This window comes from Giraffa tippelskirchi, chromosome X, assembly GCF_054371585.1.
Source record: "Giraffa tippelskirchi isolate mGirTip1 chromosome X, T2T-mGirTip1v1.2.pri, whole genome shotgun sequence".
Classification (NCBI taxonomy): domain Eukaryota; kingdom Metazoa; phylum Chordata; class Mammalia; order Artiodactyla; family Giraffidae; genus Giraffa; species Giraffa tippelskirchi.
This window is the reverse complement of record NC_137289.1, coordinates 1,601,996-1,621,662: the sequence shown is the minus strand read 5'-3', so window position 1 is coordinate 1,621,662 and position 19,667 is coordinate 1,601,996.

Here is a 19,667-nt window from a genome sequence, read left to right as displayed (position 1 = left end):
ATCGGGGGCCAGCGGCGGGAGGGGATGAGACAGAGGGCTGAATGGGGCCAGGAGAGGAGAACCAGAAAGGTGGAAGGGATAGGCCAGGAGATCCGGCCCCTTTTAGCCCTGTCTCTCATCCCCTGCTGCGGGACCTGCCACCAACTGCTCTGATGATGGCCTCTGTGAGTGAGGCCATCCCTGGGTTCTCTGGTCACATCTCCCTGTCCTCCCACGCTGGCCTGGACGAGGACTTCTGTCATTGTCCCTCAGCCTCATCCCTGTCCCCAGGCACCCCTCCCCACCAACCCTGCTGCAGCCCCCTCCCTACTTTCATGCTCGAGAGGCCTGCCACAAGGAAGGCCCAGGATATCTCTGCCAACTCTGTGGGGATTTTTCCCGCCTCAATTTAGAGAGTAGCTATTACCCCGCCGTACCTGCTTCTCACAAAGAGGAGAGACAGAAGAAGAGCAAGGGGAAGGCCAAGGCCTGATGGTGGCAGGGCTGGGGGAGGGTCGCTCTCCCCACAGATGCCTTCTCAGGCCCTTGAAGCTGGCCCTCTTGGCAGGAGGCTGTGAGGAGTTGGGGGTTCCTCGCAGGGGTCCTCAGAGCTGTCTCCCTCCAACACGATGTGCTCACCCCTCCTCAGTACCTGCCACCTGCCCCCCACCGCCCCCACCCCCAGCACCATTTCACTATCACAGAGAGAAAAGCCAAGGCCTGAGGCTGGTTTCCTAGCTGTGGTGGCCTGTCTTCACCACACCTCCATTTTAGGGACCCCTGTTGGGGCTGGCGTGGGCAGGGACTATGACTGTAACCTAGAGCCCAACATGTCAACCTGCAGGACTTGGCTCTTGGGACCTGCCTGGAGCCACAGGGACTGTGACTGGGACTTTGGCCTCCCTATGGCATCCCTGGCCTGAGCTGCCTGTTCTCTGAGGCCCCAGAAGAGAAGAGGGAATCAAAGATGGAGTCCCCACGTCTATAAGCCTGAGAGGACTCTTCCTAGTCAGCAGAACAAAGTCCCCAAGGTCTTGTGCTCTGGCTCTCAGTGACAGCTTGGGACACTGTCTCTGTCTTATTCAAGCCTCCCCTCCCCATCTCTGTGTCTTCTCCCCTCACCACTGGCCCTGTCCTTCCAGCACCAGCCTTGCCTCCACCCTAGTCTCTAAATTGCTCTCAAAGGTCCTTCCATGATACTTTGTAACAACCTATCAGGGAAAGCAATCTGAAAAAGAATATATATATGTATATATGTGTATATATATATGTATCTGAATCACTGGGTTATATACCTGAAGCTAACATAACATTGTAAATCAACTATACTTCAATAAAATAAAGAAATACCTTGTGAAATTTAAAAAAATGCTAAGGCAAATAACACAAAATGTCTCAAGAAAAGCACTCCTGCATGTTCTTGCTCACTGCACCTCCCAGAGCCCAAGGCCGGTTGGCATCACCTTGCCTCCCAAGGTGATGGCTTCTAGATGTGACTTGTCCATCTTCCCACTGAACGCCAGTACCTTTGAAGCTCTTCTTCTCAATCAACCCACCTCTCACACCCTGGCTTTGGATTCACTGCTGGGGCCTTGGGTCTGGGCTCCCACCTCTGTCCTGTCCTGTCCATTCGAGCCCCTGCATCTCCGGGCTTCTCCCATAACCCTGGTCCCCTCTCCACTTGGTACCTTGTGGATCCCTTGCTTTCCCATCATCTTCAGTGGCCAGTCCCAAGCTCCATCAGTCTTCTGGAGCCCAGCTGAGGCCCGACCCTTCCAATGGGTACCTTTGCCACCCATATGACCTGGCATCTTTAGGCCAATCGGGTGAGAGCTCCCTGGACTTCCTGCCCTTCCTGAGTCAAAGCCAGCAGCAGTTGTAGTCCAAGTCCCCTGGCATCCAGGCTCAGAAGAGCTGGGGTCCGCTGTCCCATCCCCTCAGCTACTCTCCCAGATGTCACCTGCAGATGTGCCTTCCTATGTCCCTCCCACCCCTCCCTGCCCTCCAGGTTTGCTTCCTACAACTCTGGCCATTTCTGTCAAGTTTGTCTCAGGCTCTGAGTCCTCTTCTCCCCCTGCATGTTCCCCCGGGATGGCCTCCACTACTGTTCTGGGTGGGCTTCCCTGGTGGCTTGGACGGTAACGAATCCACCTGCAATGCGGGAGACCCAGGTTCGATCCCTGGGTCGGGAAGATCCCCTGGAGGAAGACATGGCAACCCACTCCAGTATTCTTGCCTGGAGAATCCCATAGAGAGAGGAGCCTGGGGGGCTACAGTCCATGGGGTTGCAAACAGTTGGATATGACTGAGCGACTGACACTTTCACTTCAACATATTCACCTCTCCTGGGTATGACTGTGTCATCATAGTCTCCACAGCTCCCTGGATGACCCATGGTCCTTCAGATGTGTTCTTTGCCACAGGGAACTCACTGTCTCCCCTCAGTTGCCCAGATCCCAGCCTCGGGGCCGTCATTCAGTTCCCTTTTCTCTCCCCCCCTACCTCGAGTTGCCGCCTCCTTCTGGGTTCCCACCTAAAGAATGTACACATGCTGCCCTCCTGTCCCTGGACAGACCCTTCCTCAGTCCTGCCCTCATCCCCACAGGGTGGATGTGGTGACTCTCCTAAAGCCGAGGCTGTTGCCACCTCACCCTCCAGCATTGTTCAATGGCCCTGAGTAGCCTTGTGGACTTGGGGACAAAGTCCAAGCACTTCAGCCGGCTCACATGGTCCTATGTGGCCTCTTGCCTTCCAGCTCCTCTCTCTCAGGAATCTTCTGCAACCCCGCTGCAGTTCTGGTGCTTGCCAGAATGTACCAGCTGTCTCGTGTCCACTGGCCTTATTCAAGATAAGCTGACGCTCTGAAGCTCCAGGCACACACGTGTTCTGTGGGGTCACTCTTCAGCCTGCTATGGCCAGCCCGCTGCCCCCAGTGCACATCAGCCCACGTGCAAAATACATTCCCTCCACTCTGTCATCTCCTAAAGACTTCACCTGCCATACCACTACCACTTAGTGTCACAGCTCCTCATCAGCCTGGTGAGGGCACACCGTCTTTCTTCCCTTCACTGGGAAAGAACAGTTGGGGACAGAGGCCACACCATGTTGGTGTCTCTCTCCAGCATGGAGTGCCCAGCCTGGCTCTGGGATGGGGCTCCTGTAATGTGTGTGGACCCCAGGAGTGAATGGATCCAAGAACCTGGCTACGATTGCTAGACAACTGAACCAGGTCACCAGACTCTGCTGATTAAGAAACAGGAAGATAAAGCCGGCCACCAAGGAAGGGGCTGGGAGACATGGGCGTCACTGCTGGCCACCTCCATCCTGGCCACGGGGGACCTCAGAGCGCGGGGCTCTGGTCCTCCTGGCTCCCTTTGGAGTCATGTGTCTGAACTCAGGCTGGCCCTGAACGCAGTTGGAGGCCACCCAGCTGCTGCAGGCCCTTCTTCCTGATGGGCCTGGGCATGTCCTCTGGCCCTGGACCATGGGGTGCTGGGCATCCCGGCACAGCTGTGTGCTGACACCCACCCTGGACCCACTGGGGTCGAGGCTGGTGGTGGTGGGCTCCAGGCTGAGCCTCTGCGAGATGACTGCTGGGCAGCTCGTGGTGGTGGGACCAGCCCGATCACAAACACTCAGTGCCCTCTGCAAGGACTGGCTGATGGCTGCTGCTTGGGACCCCGGCCCTGGAGGCCCCCAGAGAGGCCCACGTGGGTGCGACTCTGGGTGGGAAGGGGGTGTCTTGGCCAGGGCCCCTGACCTCCCTCTTCTGAGCAGGAGGAGGCCCTGTCATCTCATTGCAGGGGGTGCTAGGCCTGTCCTTCCAACTCATACCCCATCATCCACCAGCCCCTTCCTGGCTCTCGGCCTTAGTAGGCATCTGGCCTGGAGCAGGCCAGGAGGGAGCTCGGGGTACCAGGAAGGAGGAGATTTGGAACCGGGGAAAGGCTGGCCTGCGTCCCTGATGGACTGTGTTGGAGGGCTTCCCTATCTGTCATCTGCTCTTCTGCCTGGGCAGCTGGCGAGCCCAGCGCCCCCACTGCAGGTGCCTCTGGGCTCCACCTTGCCTGGCAGCGGGTCTGGGCACCACAGGCCTTCCACTGATGTCTCCTGAGTGAATGATGTGTAACCCCACATGGACCTTCCCAGTACCCCCGCCCTGGCCCAAAGCTGTCTGACCATGGGGCTGACTCCTGCAGCTGTGGCCACTTGCCAGGGCCCTTCCCTGCCCTGGGTTTTCCTCCTCCTCCAGGTAAGGACTGTGAATTCCTGGGGTTCAGCTCAGATGACTGTCTTGGCTCCCTCTTCTGTGCCCGGCTATACCCACAGCCCACAGGCTCGGTCACGGAGTCTGGACGCTCCCGCTGGCCCGGGTGTCCCCACACCACCAGCCATCTCTCCCAGAACCCTCCAACTGCCCACGCATCCCTCTTCCAGTCCAGGTAGTGGGCCAGGGCCCCAGGGTGGCTCCTACCCACACCTGAGGGCCGAGTGTGTGCTTGCTGAGGATGAGGTTGGCCACCCCCGCCCTGCCCGAAGGTGCTGGCTGGGCGTATAATGCAGAGGCAAGGTGGGCAGGGGCCGGAGGGGGGACGAGTTGCCATGCTATCCTGTTGGCATCCTTGGGACACCTCTGTTGCAGATTCTGTGACCACTCAGTCACCAGCCTTGGTTACTGCGGAAACCGGAGCCTCGTGTGAGTGCTTGTCAGCTGCTTGGAAGCGGCCAGGCAGAGCACATCTCTCCAAGGGATGAGGCCCAGGGCACCCACAAGACTGCATGGAATCCTACCAGGTGTCCACCAAGACCCTGGCTGGCTCCCAGGCTGACAGGGGCCCTGGAGTGGCCTAAGGGAGAAGGTTAGGGGCACCTGGGGCTCCCAGTGTCGGCACTAAAACTTGCTCCATCAGCGATGCTATGGGAGCACAAACCCAAAACCAGGACAGTCACGTGGGGTCCACACGTGAATGGGCACAAGCTTTTACAGGGCATACATTCACCTCCCCAGCCATCTAGGCACATTGGCAGGGAGCCTGCCAAGGTTGAGACACACGCACACATGCACACACTCGTATATATCCAATTCAGATTTAATTGGACCACATAAGGTGTAGCCAACAAAAGGGACAGTGATGCAAAAGACCAAAATGTTCTAATAGGACATTAGTGTAGGACTTGTTGGAGAAGGCAATGACACCCCACTCCAGTACTCTTGCCTGGAAAATCCCATGGATGGGGGAGCCTGGTAGGCTGCAGTCCATGGGGTCGCGAAGAGTTGGACACGACTGAGCAACTTCACTTTCACTTTTCACTTTCATGCATTGGAAAAGGAAATGGCAACCCACTCCAGCGTTCTTGCCTGGAGAATCTCACGGACGGGGAGCCTGGTGGGCTGCCGTCTATGGGGTCGCACAGAATTGGACACGACTGCAGTGACTTAGCAGCAGCAGCAGCAGTAGGACTTGTTATGGGTTAAATGGTCCCCCTCCCACCACTCACATGTTGAGTCCTAACCTCCCTGTGCCTGTGAATATGACTGTCTTTGGAAACAGGGCCATCGTCGATGTAATTAACATGAGGTCATACCAGGGTGGGGTGAGCCTCTAATTAAATATCAGGGGACCCCAGCCCCTAGGCCACAAACCGGGCTGCACAGGAGGAAATGAGTAGTTGTCTTCCACAAAACCCGTCCCTGGTGCCAAAAAGGTTGCGGACAGCTGCACTATGACTGATATCCTTATGAAAGGGGGATATTGATTTCGCTGTTGCTGCAGCATGTGAGACTTAGTTCCTCAACCAAGGATGGAACCCATTCTCCTTGCACTGGAAGCATGGAGTCTTAACCACTGGAGAGCCAGGGAAGTCCCAATAGGGGACATTTAGACATAGACACTCCCAGGGAGAATGCCGTGTGGAGCTGTAAAACCAAGGGGCATCAAAGGCTGCCAGCACACCAGCAGGAGCCAGGGGCGGCCCCTGGGGCAGAGCCTTCCCTACTGCCTTCAGAAAGAGCAGAACCCTACACACAACTCGATCTGAGACCTTTGGCCTCCAGAGCTGCGACACAATAAGTGTCTTGTTATTTTAAGCCACCTAGATTGTGGTGCTTTGTTACGACAGGTGTAGCAGACAAGTGGAGAGCCTTAGAGCTCTTGAAAGGCTTTCTCATCTATTGCATCATTTAAAGCTAAAAGAAAGATACCCTGTGAGGTGAAAAAGTGTTAGTCACTCAGTCGTGTCCGACTCTTTGTGATCCCATGGACTGCAGTGCACCACGCTTCCCTGTCTTTCACCATCTCCCAGAGTTTGCTCAAATTCATGTCCATTGAGTCAGTGATGCTAGACAGTCTGGATACAGATAGTCGATGATGAGGCAGATAGCCTTAGCATTTCTCAGATGAAGAGTCCAAGATTCAGCACACTTGGATGACTTTCCCAGAGTAATTCAGTTGGAAGCAAAGCTGGGGCTCAGTGCAACTCTTCTGGTTTAAAATCTAGATCCAGTGAAATGTAAAAGTGCTAAAGTCTCCAAGCTTCCTGATATAGTCAGATTTTAATTCTGTTGTAAACGATGAATTTCTGAAGTTTTTGACCTGACAGATACTGTTGATTGAATGAATCAAGGCAAATTGTCTTATCCTTTACTCTATGCACTCTCCTACCTCTGATGAACTGAACTGAAGGGAGAGAAAGAATCTTTCTTTGTCTCTTTTTTTTTTTGCTATAAATATCCCTCTTCAGCACTACTTTAGCTGCCTCTCACAAAATTTGCTATATTGGAGTTTTATTTTCTTTCATTTCAGTGTATTTAATTTTTTTTCTTTAGACTTCATCTTTGCCCCGTGGATTATTTAGGTGTGTGTTTAGTTTTTTAGTGTCTGGAGATCCTTTTTTGCTATCTTTCTGTTACTGATTTCTAGTTTGATTGTATCGTGATTGGGGAATAAATTCTGCATGATCCAGTTCTTTTCAGTTTGTTGGGTTGTTCTATGGCATGGGATATGGTCTCTACTGGTACATATTTCATGGTGTTTGTAAAGAATGGGGATCTGCTATTATTGGGTAGTGGTGGTGTGGTGGTGATTTAGTCTCAAAGTTGTGTCCGACTCTTGCGACCCCATGGACAGAGGAGCCTGGCGGGCTACAGTCCATGGGATCTTCCAGGCAAGATTATTGGACTGGATTGCCACTTTCTTCTCCAGGGGATCTTCCCGACCCAGGAATCGAACCCGGGTCTTCTGCATTGCAGGCTGATTCTTTACCGACTGAGCTATTATTGGGTAGAGTGCTCCATAAATGTCTATTACATCGGGTTTATTGGTGGTGGTGTTGAGTTCTTCTACATCCTTGTTGATTTTATCTTGTTCTTTTGCCAGTTTTTGAGAGACGAGTGTTGACCTCTCTAACTGTAATTGTGGACTTCTCTGTTCCTCCTTTTGGTTCTGACAACTTTTGCCTCACGTATTTTGCAACTCTGTGGTTTGGTACATACACATTTAGGAATGCTATGTCTTCTTGGTGGACTGGCCCTTTATCATGATAAGTTTTTATTGTTATTGAGACGAATTTGTTTATTTTTATGCAGATGATTTTTTTTTAGCAGTTACAGTTTTCATGATTTAGGGGATGCAGCAGAATTAGAGGGTCTTGGAAAGCAAGGGAACTCACCTCAGAGGAGGTAGTTTTACTTTGTTTGGCTATACTAGACTGAAATTAAGGAAAAGAAAAAAAAGTCTGCACTCTTTTCTGCTCCTCCCCATGGGAAAAGGAGGTAGCCATGAGCGGACATTGTCGCCTGCTTGGGAATTCCAGCATAGCAGAGGTATGGATGGGGCTGGGCATTTTGGTCAGAAATCACAAAGAGGTGTTTGCTTATTTTACCTCTGAGACAGACCCAGCTTTAACAAGCAGCAGCAATTCGTAGTTGACATTGAAACAAGGTTCTTAATTTATCCTTTTTTTTAAAACTGTGTCCTGTAGCATGCAGGATCTTAGTTCCCCAACCAAGAATCGAACTTCTGCCCTCTGCCGTGGAAGTACAGAATCTTAATCACTGGCAGGGATGTCTTTTTAGCTTATTCTTAATTAATTGTATTCCTTTAAACCCTGCTCTAAATTATAGCTTTTCCCAAATATGCATCCCAACCTAGTAATTGATAATTAGTTATGTTAGCTAAGAGCTTATCTTTAGGGAGGAAGCATAATTTAGTTGGTATCTAGCGAGTGCCTGTGGAATAAATGAATGAGCTGATTTGATTGGTTTCCAGGGATAATCTAGGTCTGGGAATAGTTACTGACATGGCAGCCAAGAAACCAGGAGGAAGTGGACTGCCTTCAACAAGTGGTCAACAAAATCCACAGGCTGGGCAAGAACAGGGGAAGCTCTGTAGAAGGTGGGCCCTGGCCCCTAGTCTTGCAGTAGGAGTCCACTGGGTGGAGCAGAGAAGAAAGTGGTACCAGGCTGGAACAGCATGGGCAAGAGCAGGGAGGGAGGAAAATGCTAAACCTCTTCAGGGACTCAGAAAGACACTCCCTGTGGCATGTATGCGTGTGTGTCTGCTTGGGGTAAAGATGAAGCTGGAGGCGTAGGAGAACCAAACGTGCAGAGCCACACGGCTGCCACATCAGAGAGGGGGACTCTGGGGAAGGCAATGCCCAAGGCTGCCTCCCCTCTTTTGTTCAAGAGCCCGAGGCTGCTTCCCAGATGCCAGCTTGTCTCCCAGAGCCCCTGGGACACACACACACACATTTTTGTGCCTTGATCACTCCCACCCCTCCCACACACTTCTGCCTGATGTCACGGTACATGCACCCACACGTTCACAGTGTGAGTGTGAGCTCCTGTGTACCGCCTCACCTGCCCTGTACAGCTGCCCACATGCACACATGCATGTGGGTACACACACACACACACACACACACACACACACACACACACAGAACTCTTTGCCTCCGCTGGGTGAAAAGCAGACAGACACGCCTGTCCTTGGGGCTGGCCCCTTTAGCTAGCAGCCTTTCGATGAGCCTTCCCCTTGCCCCCTCTTATGCCAGCTTCTGGTTCTCTATACCCTTCCAGAGGTGGGTAAGGGGAGCCGGGCACCATGCAGCATGACAGATCCCTGTGAGGAAGGCAAGATGCCTTCGCATCCCCGTGAGATGGTGGGCGGGCGGTTCGGTCCACGGATCGGTGGTTTGGCTGCCAACCTGGGCCAGGCACAGTGGGTTGCGGATGGGGGTGGGCAGAGCCCCGGGTGAGCCCGGCTCCCCCTTCAGGCCCGCCCCTGAGGCTCAAGCTCCAGTCACACCTGACCTTTGTGCTGAGTTGACGCACATTCTCTCTCTTCGGTAATTCTGCCTCCGTGTGATGCAAACCCCCAGGACGATGGCCGTCTAGGCCGACTCCCACCCCAGGACCCTGCTTTCCCCACGCGGCCCTGGCAGCCACCTCGCGCCCTCACCAGCTCTGAGCTGATTCCCTGGGGGATGAGGGGGTTGATCTGTGAACTCAAGGCTCCTGAGTTGCCACCCAGCCCAGCTGAGGACACCCCAGTGGGCTGCCTGAAGCCCCCAGCCCCAGCCACAATAAGGGCAGGATGGCCCTGCCTGGTGCTGGCTGGTGCATCAGCAGAAACTCTGCCCTCCTTTTTGCCACCAAGCCCACGTAGCACCAACATCCACTTCCTGCCCCCAGCAAAGTTGGCCCATGGCTTCCTTGGGCATGGCCTCCATGGCCGGCCCGTGCTCTCCTTCTCAAGGGGCTCGCCTGCTTCTCGCCGATGTCATGGCTTCACCCTGGACCCTTTCTCTAGGTTCCTTCCCCAGTGGTGTCCCAAGGACCTGCTGCTGAGCTCAGTCAGTGCCCCCAGCACTCCCTCGCCAGGGCCTCAGCTCCCTTGACTGCCCATCCTGGTCTAGCCTCAGACAAGGGGAGACAGGATGGAGAGAGGGGGGCTTTGGGCAACCTCCCCCTGCCCCTCCCCTCCAGCTCCTCTTCACCCCTGCGCCTTCCTGCCCTTCTGGACCACCAGCCTGTAACGGTCTTGGTCCTTTGGCCTGCGGCCTCCATACGTCAGTTCAGTTCAGTCGCTCAGTCATGTCCAACTCTTTGTGACCCCATAGACCGCAGCACGCCAGGCCTCCCTGTCCATCACCAACTCCCAGAGTTTACTCAAACTCATGTCCATCGAGTCGGTGATGCCATCCACCCATCTCATCCTCTGTTGTCCCCTTCTCCTCCTGCCTTCAATCTTTCCAAGAATCAGGGTCTTTTCCAATGATTCAGTTTTTCGTATCAGGTGGCCAAAGTATTGGAGCTTCAGCTTCAGCATCAGTCCTTCCAATGAACATTCAGGACTGATTTCCTTTAGGAGGGAATGGTTTAATCTCCTTGCAGTCTAAGGGACTCTCAAGAGTCTTCTCCAACACCACAGTTCAAAAGCATCAATTCTTCGGCGCTCAGCTCTATTTATGGTCCAACTCTCACATCCATACATGACCACTGGAAAAACCATGGCCTTGACTAGACAGACCGCTGTGCCTGCTGAGCATTAACTCAGAGGCTGGTGGCCCCAGGTAGGTGGTTTGAGACGACTGTGGGGAGGAGACCTGGATCCATGGATGGACAGCAAGGACCCAGAAGTACACCCAGGGCTTTGGTGATGTGTACCCAGGGGCCAGGCTTTGTGGTTTTGAACACCCTCTCCTCCCTGCTCTTGTCGGGCATGATGGGCCTCTTCATTCATTCATTTGTTCAAAAAATAGTGAAGTACCTCTGGCATGTCACGTACTGTGTTAGGAGCTGATAGAACAGGCAACAAAGCCAAGCAACTATTGTCGAGGTGCTGATATTCAAGCAGGGCAGGCAGATGGTGACTCAGATGAAAGGCAAGTTTCCCAAAGCTCAGGGGAAACCTGGGCCCAGGCACCCTCCCAGAGCCCCTTAGAGCCAGCATGGCTGTGCCAGGTCCCCTCTGGTGATGGCTGGGCTCTGGGTGGCAGCAGCCTAGCAGCTGTGAGGTTGGGTTCAGGCTAGCACACTGTCCCCTGCAGCTCCCACCCCCATGGGGGAGCCCCTGGGGCCATCCTCTCCTTGTGTGTCTGGTGTCTCTCTTGAGTACAGCCTTCACTCCTGCCTGCAGTACCATTTCTGCACTGTTCTCATCTTGGCATGTAAACCCAAGGAGGCCTCAGAGAACTGGCCTGCCTGGCTGCCCTGGGTCTCTACGCTCCCCTGCCCCCAATCAAGGCCAGGAAACACTGAGCTGAGGCTGCAGACAGACAGACAGGTTGATGGGCCATCAGGCCTGCAGGGAGGAGGGTCATTGTGGAAAGAAAGGAAAGGGTCAAAGTCACCAGCTTGGTGACATGGAGGGCCTTGGCCAGAGCAGTGTCAGAAGACACTGGGTGGGTGGCCATAGAATGGGTGGAAGGCTCAGGGCTGGGGGGTGATGGCTGGAGAGGTTCCTGTGTGCTGAGTCCCAGCTGCCCAACCTTCATGGTCGGGGGAATGACCTGGGCACTTTGCTGGGTTCAGCACACTCACCGAGTGACGGCTGCCAGCCCTTGCCCATGGTCGGGAGCATCAGCCGTTACCCTCCTGGTGCTTAGAGGAACTCTTTCCCACACCCCCGTCTCCCCTGGAGGAGTGTCCTGGGGCTGCCCTCAGGGTCCCACGAAGGGGTAACGACCTCCCAGAATGTTCTCATCTCCAGAGCCTAACCTCATCATGTCTTTGTTCGGTCGGGCCACATTCATAGGGCCAGGATGTGGACCTATCTCTGGTAGGGGGGACGCACCATTCACCCCATCAGACCCACAGTGTGTCACCCTCTCCGCTTCCAAGGGCATTGACTTGCGGGGGGGGTTCCTGGGTCCTCCCAGCCAGGCTGGGGGACGGGGCCTCCTGGCAGCTCTGCGGGGGGGTGGCCACCCTAGCCACTGTCCAGCACGTAGCCAGATGGGAGTTCCATCCCCAGAGGGGCTGCTGTGTTTGCAGCTGGGCACGTGCTCAGTGCGTGACGGAGAGCAGGCCAGCAGGGAGGGGCCCAGGGCCCCCGTGGAGGGGCTGGCCTCACACGGGAGCAAGGACAGGCCATCTGGAGGGCTGGGGGGTGGGGAGCGAAGGGCCCTGTGGATCACGGGGATGGCCAGGGTTAGTAGAAGGAAGAAGCATTTGGGAAGCGGGCCCAACTGTACCTTGAGAACCTTCTTGAAGGCCTCCCTCCATCCTGCCCCCAAACCTTGGCTCACGAGTTCCCCTGACCCCTGCCCTTGCAGCCCTCCCACCCCCCCGCCCCATGCTTCCGGGCTTCTCTGTAGGACAAGGGTTCAGCTCTCCACCCCCCACTTCGATCCCCCCAGCCTTGAAAATTATGCAGCCACGTAAATGCCATTCACCGTTAAGCCAAGCAAGCCATGGTTACTTTTCTCCTCTGCACAGCATTTTGTTTTCCCAGGAGTTAATAATTGTCCTCTGGCTGACTGTTTGCTTAGCTTCCCATGCACTTATCACTAATTCAACCCAAGACTCGTCCTGGTGTGTAAATGTTCTCTCAAGACGTTCAAACACACCAGGCATTCAAGTGATTTCATCTTGAAGAAAACCTCTCGTGGCAGAGCCCTCTGACTGGCCGTCTGGCTGCCCATGGCCCTGCCCCTGGGCACAGTAGCCACCCTGGGTCTCTCTTTGCCATCTCCCAGGGAAGCCCTCCATGCTACAGCCCTCAGTTTATGGTCAATTTCCCCTTCCTTTTTTTTTTTTTTTTTTTTAAAAAAAACAAGCATGTGCTTTCGTACTGCTTATGTACAGTTTAAAAAAATATATATTTTAAGAGAACGTGATTGGAGATCAGAAGCACTGTGATTCCATGTGGCCTTGAGAAGGCCTCCCTGGGTCTTGCTTCCACGATCTATAGAACCGCAGGTTTTGACTGTGGTTATTCATTAATCCTTCATGTATTCATTCAACAGACATTGGTTTAGCAGTGACTCTTAAGAAAACTGTTTATTGCGGAAAATATCAGCCGTTAAGCAAAGGTGGAGAGAATCGTTAATGAGGCCCTGGGGACTGAGCAGCCAGTGTCAACAGTTATCAACAACTGGCTTGGATTTTTCCTTTCGACCCTTATTTTTTTTTTTTTTCTGGAGTATTTTTGGGAATTTATTATTTCAAAATAACTAGATTCACAGGAAGTTACAAAGAAACAGGCAGGAGGCCAGGGCCCCCCTCCCCAGTTCTGTGTTAATTTCTGCCGTAGAGCAAAGTGACTCAGTTATAAACACACACACATATGTTCTTTTTCATGCTCGTTTCCATTTTGGTTTATCACAAGATGTTGAATATAGTTCCCTGGGCTGTACAGTAGAAACTTGTTGTTTATCCATCCTAGGTGTACTAGTTTGCATCTGGTAATCCCATACTCCATTCCATTCCTTCCCCATCGCTCTCCCCTTTGGCAACCAAAAATCTGTTCTCTATGACTGTGACTCTGTTTCTGTTTCATAGATAAGGTCATTTCTGTCATATGTAGATGTCACACATAAGTGATATCATATGGGATTTGTCTTTGTCTTTCTGACTTACTTTACTTGGTATGGACATCTCTAGTTGCATCTGTCTTACTGCAAATGGCATTCTTTCTTTCTTTTTTATGTCTCAGTAATGTTGCATGGGATACATGTACCACGTCTTCCTTATGCATTCATCTGTTGATGGACATTTAGGTTGCTTTCGTGTATTGACTATTGTGAATAGTGGTGCTATGAACATACGGGTGCATATATATTTTTGAACTATAATTTTCTCTGGATATATGTGCAGGGGCGAGAGTGCTGGATCCTACAGCAGCTCTATTTTTAGTTTTTCAAGGAATCTCCCTACTGTTTTACATATGGGCTGCACTAACTTACATTTCTACCTACAGTGTAGGAGGGTCCTCACAAAGTGAGCTTTTGACTGTGGAATAATTTTGTTGTTATTTAGTTGCAAAGTTGGGTCCAACTCTCTTGCAGCTCCATGGACTGTAGCCCACCAGTCTCCTCTGTCCATGGAATTTTCCACGCAAGAATACTGGAGTGGGTTGCCATTTCCTTCTCCAGGGGATCTTCCAGACCCAGGGATCGAATCTGCATCTCCTGCCTGGCAGGTGGATTCTTTACCACTGAACCATCTGGGAAGCCCTGGGATAATTTTACACGAAGTTGCAAAGATAGTACAGAAGCTCCTGGGTTCCCTTCACCTACCTAGCTTCCCCTAATGTTAACGCCTGGCCTTCCCAAGGTACGTTTGTCAAAACTGAGAAATGAACATTGGTACAATACCAGTAACTAGGCTCCAGACTTCATGTAGATTTCACCAGTTTTTCTACTCATGTTCTTTTCTGTTCCAAGATCTCACATCATTTCTAGTTTGGATCATTTGAAAATAAATAGTATACTTCACATCTTTTCACACATAAAGACATACCTATGGCTTTCTAACAGATCCTGGCTTCTAAAAACAGATACTGGCTTCTAAAAACAACCCCACAAATCATGATCACACCTAATGATCGATATTAGAAATAGTCCTTAATGTCACCTAATACACACTTTCTTTGTCTGAAAGATGGCTTCTTATAGCTGGTTTGTTTAGACATGAGCACCAGCAAGGTGGTCACCTAGCATAGAGTTGATTTGCCTCTCATGTCTTATAAGATCTTGAAAAAAACAAGTCCTTCCTGAAGCATTCCTCACAGCCTAGATGCGGCTGATGATGGCATCCATGTGGTGTCTACTGTGTCGTTTGTCTCCTGTATTTCCTATAAACTGGTAAGTAGAGCAAGACATGTGATCAGATTCAGGTTAAATTTTGTTGGTAAGATGACATGTCAGGTGGGGCTGAGCATTTCACATCCTACGCCAGGAGATACACCTCCTCTAGTTGCCCACTTTCAAAGTCAAGATGGCCTGGTCGGTGCAAGTGGGGTCAACCTGATACAGCAAATGTCCACCCAGCAGTTTCAGCAGGCATTGATGATCTCCATCTAAAGCCATTATTTTGAGTTATGAATGGTGATTTCCTGATTCTATAATTCTTTTTGCACCTCCTAGTTGGCTTTTTGGATGTAGTGATTATGGTAGAGACTGCTGGTTGCTTCTGTGGTGACTGATCCTTAGCTGGGCCCATGACTGTCTGAGGATAAGACTACAATTTTGAGCCTCTTTTACAACTGAGTGTGGCCACATGGCCAGTTCTGGGCAATGAAATTAAGTAATTAATTAGTTTTCTTTCTGGGAAATTCTTTTCAGAGGAAATGGCAACCCACTCCAGTATTCTTGGTAGAGAATCCCATGGACAAAGGAGCCTGGCGGGCTACAGTCCATGGGGTCACAAAGAGTCAGACACGACTGAGCGGCTAACACACACACAGCTTTCCTTCCGGGAAGTTCTTTTCAGAGGTGCCGGTATTCTCCTTGTTCACCCTTTCCTCTATTTTCTTCCTCATCTCTATCTGGTGCTATGGCTGGTGCTCTGGCTGCCATCTTGGATGAAGTCAATGAAGGCCATAGTCCAGGGGGTTGGAATGATCTGGAAGGACTCTTGATTGCTAGTGATTTTTATGAAATATTCATTCTAGTCCTGAGTGTTTTACGTCTGGACTTCATTAATGCACAGGACAAATAAATGTCTCCCTTGGTTAAGCCACTATTAAGTTTTTTCTCCTATGTGTAACTGAACCTAAATGTTATCTGATGTGGTCCCTGTTATTACCTAGTGTGGAGACAGCCATTTGATGACATTGTTATTATGATTATTATTATTATTGCAAAACTATCTATTAAAGAAAAACACAAGGCTACCCCTTAAGTATTCTTGCCTGGAGAATACCATGGACAGAGGAGCCTGGCGGGCTACTGTCCATGGGGTCGCAAGAGTTGGACATGACTTAGCGACTAAACTACTACTACTGCTGCTGCTAAGTCGCTTCAGTCGTGCCCAACTCTGTGCGACCCCACAGACGGCAGCCCACCAGGCTCCACAGTCCCTGGGATTCTCCAGGCAAGAACACTGGAGTGGGTTGCCATTTCCTTCTCCAATGCATGAAAGGGAAAAGTGAAAGTGAAGTCACTCAGTCCTGTCCGACCCTTAGCGAACCCATGGACTGCAGCCTACCAGGCTCCTCCGTCCATGGGATTTTCCAGGCAAGAGTACTGGAATGGGGTGCCAATGACTACTACACCTTAACAAAAAACCACGAATGAGAGAAAGAGAAATTCATTTTAGATGCATTTATCCAGATTTTCACAATCAGAATACCAAGAAGGCAGCCATTTTGATGGCAGAGTACATGCAAGGTTTGTGATCTCTCACAAGGTGTAAGTTGATTTCCGTTGTTTGCAGCATTATCAACTAGATGCTCTGTGTCACCTTTCTGATGAAAATAACTAAAGTTACTGAATAAAAGATCTAAAAAATCATCCTTTTAAATGAACCAATTAGATGGTAAAAGAGTAAGGGATCCCAGAGTCGAAAAATTCAATCAAGACAGAAACTCAGAGAGGGAAACAGAATGCTGAGGCCAGTCTTGAGAACATTTGTGGATCCTGGTGACCTTGAGCTTCAGTTTTCATGGTATCATGGATTGTGACTCCAGTTATTCAAATGATCAAATATAAACTTGAAAATAACTAAGCATACACAGTTCAAAGATATAATTGACAATATTGATAATTATGGCAGGGAACTGGAGCTATAAAAAGAGCTACTTAAAAATTCTAGAACTAAAAATGACAATAACCAAAAGTAATAAACAAATGGATGGGCAAAAGAGCAGACTATGTATAGCTAAAGAGAGTATCAATGGACTGGAAGGCAAATCAGAAGGAACTATGCAGAATAAACTAGGGAGAGACAAAGAGATGGAAACTAAAAAAATAGGGAAAGAGAGACAGGATACAGAGCTAAACAAATGGATAATTAGAAGAGGAGAGAAGAAAGGGGACATAACCAGGATTAAAAGACCTAATGGCTGAGAACTTTCCAAAAACGGGTGGGGGATACCTCAAACCACAAATTAAAGAGGGCTTAGAAACTACTTGCAGAATAAATGAAGAGAAATGTGCACCTAGAGATATCTGGGTAAAACAGCTAAAAACCAAATTACTGAATTGTGAAATGTTGAAAGCATTATGTTTGAGGTCAGATACAAGATAGCGCTACTGGCTAATTCCATTTGACATTGTACTTGAGTTCCTGACCAGTGCATACAGCAATCCAAATTAAAAAAGAAGATTTAGAAATTCTTTGCAAATGCTATGATAGTTTATGTAAAAAGCTTGAAGATTCTGCAGATAAATTATTCAAATTAATAAGAAAATTTAGCACAGTTTCTAGATATAAATCAGTATTTAAAAATAAGCAGGGACAGAATTTATAAATAAAAGAAAGATAACATTTAAAATAGCATAAAATATCTATGTAGGAGTAAATACAAAAAAAGACATATAAAACCATTATTTAGAAATTTATAACCATATGAGAAGACATTGAAGGAAAGATAAAAAAATAACAATAGAAATATTCATGAACATATACATATTTTTTCACTTTAACTTTTTTAAACATAGTTTCAAATTTGTGAAAGATTACAAGAATAGTAGAAATAAATGGCGGGGGGCAGGGAACATCTTCAATGTGAAATAGGGCATGTAGGAAAAAATACAGATAACATTATACTTTATGGTGAAAGACTGAAAACTTTCCCCCTAAGATCAGGAACAAGACAAAGTTGTCTGCTCTTGTCACTTTCAGGTAACATTGTGCTGGAGCTTCTAGCCAGGGCAATTAGGCAAGAAAAAGAAATGCAACACATCCAGATTAGAAAGGAAGAAGTAAAATTATCTCTATTCACAGATGACATGATTCTGTATCCTAAGGAGTCCACTAAAAAGCTATTTGAATGAATAAATGAGCTCAGCGAGTTGTAGGTTACAAGATCAAGGTACTAAAATCAATTGTGTTTCAATACACAGCAATAAACAATCCAAATGAAATTAAGAAAACAGTTTATTTATAAATAACAAAAAAGAATAAAACAATAAATAAATTTAACAAAAGAAGGGCAAGTCTTGTACAACAGTATGTTGTTAAAGGACAATAAAGAAGATCTAAATAAGTAGAAAGACATCCTATGTTCACAGATCAAAGAACTGATATTAAAGTGGTAGTGCTGTCCAAACTGATCTATGGATTCAATACAATACTTATCAAAATTCTAGCTGGTGTTTTTGCAGAAATTGACAAGCCAATTCTAAAATTCACATGGAAATGGAAGGGATGCAGAACAGGCAAAATAATCTTGAGAAAGAAGAAAGTTAGAAGACTCACACTTCTTTATTTCAAAACATCTAACAAAGCTCTAGGAATCAAGACTATATGGTATTGGCATAAATGTAATAGAATTGAGGTCCAGAAATAAGCCCTTATACTTATGGTGAATTAAATTTTTTGAAAAGGAAGGCAAGACAATTCAATGGAAGAAAAAATGGTCTTACAACAAATGGTGCTGGGACAACTGGATATGCACCTGCCAAAAAGTAAAGTTGGATTCCTACCTCACACCATACACAAAAAGTAACTCAAAATGGATCAGAGACCTGATTATGAGAGCCAAGACTATAAAGCTCCTAGAAGAAAACATAGGTGCAAATCTTCATGACCTTGGATCAGGCAATGATTTCTTAGATATGACACCAAAAGCAGGAGTGACCAAAGATAAATAGATAAATTGCACTTCATTTAAATAGTTTTATGCCACAAATGATACTACTGAGAAAGTGAAAGCACAACCCACAGAATGAGGGGAAATGTTTACAAATCATATATTGGATTAAAAGGGGTATAGCTCAGGGGCATATATTGGACAGAGGACTTGTATCTACAATATAAAAAGAAAACCTACAACTCCATGATAAAAAGACAAAAGATTCAAATCTAAAAATGGCAAAGCATTTGAATAGATATTTCTCCAGAGATGATGTACAAGTGGCCAATGAGCACATGAAAAATGCCCAACACCATTAATTGTCAGCAAAATGCAATTTCAAAACATCATGGAATACTACTCCATACCCACCAGCATGCTTGGAATCAAAAAGATGAACGGGGACTTCCTTGGAGGTTCAGCGGTTAAGACTCCATGCTTCCACTGCAGGGGACATGGGTATAATCACTGGTCCTAAATGCCTTTCAGTGTGGAAAAAAAAAAGAACAAAACATGTTGATGAGAAAGTGGAGAAATTGAAACCCTCATACATTGCTGATAAAAACGTAAGGTGGTGCAGCTGGTTTAGAAGTTTGATAGTTTCCCAAAATGTTGAACATAGAGTTTCCATATGATCCAGAAATTCCACTCCTAAGCATAGTCCCAATAGGTAAATTGCATGGCATATGATTTATATCTCACTATAGTTGTTAAAAAGAATAGTAGATGATTTTTTCTATACCTTTCATAAGGATTTCCCAAATGTTGACATTTTACTCGGTTTGCTTTATTCTTGTCACTTTTATCTACACACACACTCAGAAACACATTTTCTGAATCTTTTAAATCAATTAAGACATGATGCTGCTTTATCTCTAAATACTTCAGAGCATATTTCCTAAAAACAAGGAACATTCTCCAATCTCATCACAGTTCAGTTCAGTT